This window comes from Cryptomeria japonica, chromosome 9 (assembly GCF_030272615.1).
Source record: "Cryptomeria japonica chromosome 9, Sugi_1.0, whole genome shotgun sequence".
Classification (NCBI taxonomy): Eukaryota; Viridiplantae; Streptophyta; class Pinopsida; order Cupressales; family Cupressaceae; genus Cryptomeria; species Cryptomeria japonica.
The window spans coordinates 188,473,323-188,478,442 of record NC_081413.1 but is presented as its reverse complement, the minus strand read 5'-3'; positions in this window follow the sequence as shown (position 1 = coordinate 188,478,442).

The window sequence follows — 5,120 nt, the reverse complement described above, 5'->3', positions numbered from 1 at the left end:
TAGAGAACATAATGCATATATAGACAAGTTGTCCACTAAACATATTGTTGTCGCTTTGTGAACTTACAATTGATTAACTGATACATAATCAAGTTAGGATCAAGGAAGTATATTGATGGATGTACATGTAGATTTCAATATTTTTTAAATTTGCTAACAATAATTGTATTTATTTGCTTGTGTTACTCTAAATATATTAGATTTAATGAAATCATCTACTACAAAACTAAGTAATAATTCTTCACATAAGAAACCTACATTAATGGGAGCTAATCTTTTAGAAGCTATAATTAAAAAACACATAAATATAGACTAAAGAAAGTGAAAGACAAATGAAATTTGAAATTGTAATTGGTAATGTTGTGTTAGATAGTAGATTTAAAAATTATGCAAGATTGTAGACAAAATTAAGTAGAGTTAATTTGAAATAGAGCATCCCACCTACACCAACGACAACTTGTCAAACACCCCTGTTCCATTCTAAACTTAAATATTTAATTTAAGTTTGACACCTACTAAAAAGGTCTTATAGATTCATATGCTTTCTTGCAATATCTTTAAACTTGGATGAGCTTATAAAGATATTTGTAAAATATTATCTAAATATTTTTTGATAGATGGTTTTGGTGTGTAATATTATTTACTATTTTGTAAATTTAAAATGTATTTACTATTAGATAAGAATCTAAGGTTAAAGTGCCAAATATAATGAATTTTTTTTTATCAACTATATTCTTATCAAATTGTGAAAGTGGAAGCTCTTAACCTTGATGTTGATGGATTTGTTAATGTTATATCATTCATGTTTTAGTTGAGACATGAATTCATTATGAATTGACATTGTTAAGTGTTTACTTTAAATTATTGAAATTTTTATCTTTATAAATCACTTTTTTATTTTTATTATCAATAATATTTTCACTCAAATTGAGTACATTAAAATTTGTATATATACAACTAATATAAAGATCTTAAATACATTTATTTAAGAAAATGTAAGTGATCATTTTGAAACTATTTTATATACTATATATATATGGAGATTTTAGAATTTATATTATTTATTTTGAAAATATTATGTATAATATTAAATATCAATATTTTGATATGTCAAGACTATCTAATTTAACATAAAAATAAGAATTTTTGTTAATATTCATGTCATTACACTCGACCAATCTGTCATAACTAACTTATCAATTTTCTCTACACAATATATAATATTAAATATTTTTATTTTGACATGTCAAGACTATCTAATTCAAAATAAAAATAAGATTTTTTGTCAACATTCATGTCATTAAACTTGACCCTTCTTTCATAACTAAGAGATCATTTTTCTCTACATAATATATATAATTCAAATCTTTCATTTGTATGTGAAATTCTTAGGAGAGCTCAAAGTTTTCTCTACACAATAAATGTAATTCAAATCTTTTATTTGTATGAGGAATGTTAAAAATTAAACTATATTTGATCACATAGTTGTTAAGTGCAATCATGTCTCATGCAAAAGACACACCTCTCCATTGATAGGTATATAAATAAAGATATTTGTAATTCATTTATTTGATATAAAGTAATTTATGACTCATTTATTTGATATAAAGTAACTCTATCGAAACTCTCAAATTTCAACAATCATCTGAAATATACTCCCACATTATTTAATCTTAGCATTTAATTTTTTTTTTCACTTTCATTCTCAACTTAGATCTTTGTGATTCATTTATTTTATACACAAAAAATCTATTCAAGCTCTCCAATTTCAACAATTTGTATTAGAGCACACTACAACATTGATTGCAAAAATCATTGTTGAATCTTAAAGGAAACTTTTTTAGTGTGGATTAAAGAAGTTGCAACATTGATTGCAAAGATCATTGTTAAATTTTTAAAGAAGAAAATTGTAACATTGATTGTATAGATCATAACTGAATTTTAAAGGAAAAATTGTTTCATTAATTGCATCGGTCATTACAAAATTTAAAAAGTCATCTTGATTGTAGAGATCATTGCAAATGGTAAACAATTTATTGAGTGCCATTTTTCTTAAATTGACTAGTGCTGACAATTGTAGAGAATGACATCATCAAAAGAAAAATATTTTTTCTTTTAGGAGACCTCACCTCTTTTGTCAATGGAACTAAAACAAGACATCCCATAAATGTTTGTCTACAAGACAATTTCTACAAAAACTCAGGCCAAGCATTGGCTTTAATAACTTTTTCAATTGGTGGTATGTTGATAGAAAATGTGTAGCATGCAACTACACCAAAGGAAGCTCGGAATGCAATCATTATAATATTCTAGCACAAGAATGATGTGAGAATACACATGCTTCAAACTCAATTATATAATCTATGAAATGGATGGTACAATAACCAAGCATTTATTAAAAACAAGGGTATATAAAATCATCTTATTAATGCGTGTAAGGTTATAGATGATAAAGATCTCATCTCTATAACTCTTAATAGTTTTCCTAAATCATTTGAGAGTTTTAAAGCTACTCTTACATCAAGTGGGAAATTGGCAACCCTAAAATTTAATGATCTAGAGAGCCTATTATTGCAACATGAGGAAATGTTTAATGAAGATAATATAGTTGAATCATCAAATTCCTTTGCCTTCAAGTTTAAGGGCAAGGAGCCACCACAACAAAGACATCCTATTGTAGATAATGATGAAAAAAGAAAAGGAAGGGTTTTCTATTATTGCATTGTCATGGTGGTCTTAAAGTACACTGCTTGAAAAAGAAGAAAGATATGAATAAAATTAAGCAAAGAAGTATGATGGTCAATGCAAACATTGAAGATGATGAAGGCCATAGGAAATTTATAGTAAATGCCTCGAAATATATTACAAATGTTGATATTTTAAATAGTGACTCGAGTGCTACTTGCCACATGATTGGTAATATTGACAACTTGACAATTGTAGTAAACAAATGAAGAAACATTGTTACATTGGTATATGACTCACAATTACATGTTGAAGGAGTTGACAATTCTCATTTAGATGTTCCAACACAGGATAATACAATTATTGATAATGTTTTATTTATTCTAAATTAAAGAAAAATCTTATCTTAGTCCAATCATTGCCAAAAATGTTAGTTATTTAAAAAAAATAAAAATTGCAATGTATTTAATAGTGAGGGAAAATTAGTGTGTGATGGATATATGAAAGGAGCCCTATTTTATTTGGACAAACTCCTCTCAAGCCTTAGTTTCAAGAATTGCTTCAAGGAATCAATTATGACATGAAAGATTTGACCATATTTGTTGAACATAGTGTTGGTTGGGTTGTCATTGATGTCAAAGGTGTATATCACGAGAGTAGTCATATTATCATTATGTTCCCCTCAAATTCAAGTGTCTAGAAGGTTGTTGTAATTTTAATTACTTATGTCATGTCATGTCATGTTAGAGCATCTATGGTCTAGAAGGATAGAGAAAACTATGTTGGATAACTCTCTTGAAATATTTCATTAGTATTATCATAAACATGTTTTAGTTGTCTGTAGAGATTTGGAAGTGTCTGATATATATTTTGAGGTTTATTGCTCATAAATTGTATGTGCATTGGCATAGTGTTTTGTAATACATTTTACTATAGTAATTCTTTGTGACTTGTGATTTGCAAGATAAGTAAGGCTACACACAAAGACACATCTATTGAAGTTTCAAAGGCATAGATCAAGAAGAAGGAAAGTTATGGTTGATAGAATGCTCACAATGATTAGTTCACTATATGTGTGGATGTTCCTGATGAATATGTTAGAATATTGCATCATGCACTAGTTGGATGGAACATTTGGAGGTTAATTGAGATCAAATGAGTTAGTATCAGACAACACATAGCATGATCCCACTCTTAGTGCAATGTGTTGGCTTTTAGACTAGGCCTATTACACGTTTGGTTTAAAATTTATTCATGTAATTGACTTGTAGATGTTGTAACTAAGTTTTGGGTTGATTTGTGGATGTAATTAATACAAGGATTCATATATAATATAATTAAATTCATTCCAATAGTGTGAATGTTGTGATTATGACTGATAATTGTGACAACAGTTGTGCAAACTATCTATAGTGCGCCTCCTTGACTCGTCCTTTTGAGAGGGTGTGATAAACACTTTTAGGTTTGTGTGTGTTTTGATATCTTTGTCTCATTCTTATATTGATAGTCTCTTTGACATTAGTGGATTCATTATGATTTATGTGGATGAAATTATGTCCCGGACTAATATGATGATGAGATTTATGTGTAGTGATCTAGATGCAATCATTATTCATGTATTGATTATATTTCTTATGAGGATATGATGACATCTTATTATTGCTGACCCCACTTTATGATTATAATGGACGAGATGATGTTTTTCTTGATTGCGAATGTATTACTACTGTATTCGTGATAGAGACGATGTCATACCACTCATTACGAGCATGATATGACATTGTGATTCTCTCTCACTTGCTTGATCATTTATGATATATATATCATGGTATATGTTGCCTCATGGTTATTGGTGATTGCAAGATTTGCAGGTACTAGACATCAACTCCACCTATTGTAACATATATGAGCGTGTCTTAATCCCAACGGCAAGTTGATTGGAGATGGCATGAGCTCCCTCTACACACTCTAGGCTTAAGTTGATACCCTTATCAGTTAGTGTCTTGACTTAAGTCATTGGTTTGTGTCATGTGGTATGTTGTTCAACCCCATGTCAAGTTGCCTTGTGAGTTTGCGATTATTTATTAATTAATAATTAATTGGTTTATATAGTTTATTTAGTATTAAATTAAATTATTGGATGACATTAATATTTGATATTAATGTGTGAATTATTATTATTGGAGATTTATTATTTATTGATGTTTATTTCATGAATATGTATTTAATTGGTGATTTAATATTATTATTATTTTATGGTCTAATATTTAATTGAATATTTTTTTTATTTGAGCTTTTGATTTATTGGATTATTAATTATTTATTTATTGTTTAATTACTAGTTGAGTATTTATGCTTGTCTGTACATTTACTTATTTATTATCTATTTTGTTTATTTGTCTATTGTTTATTTATTTATTTTTGGGTTATTTATT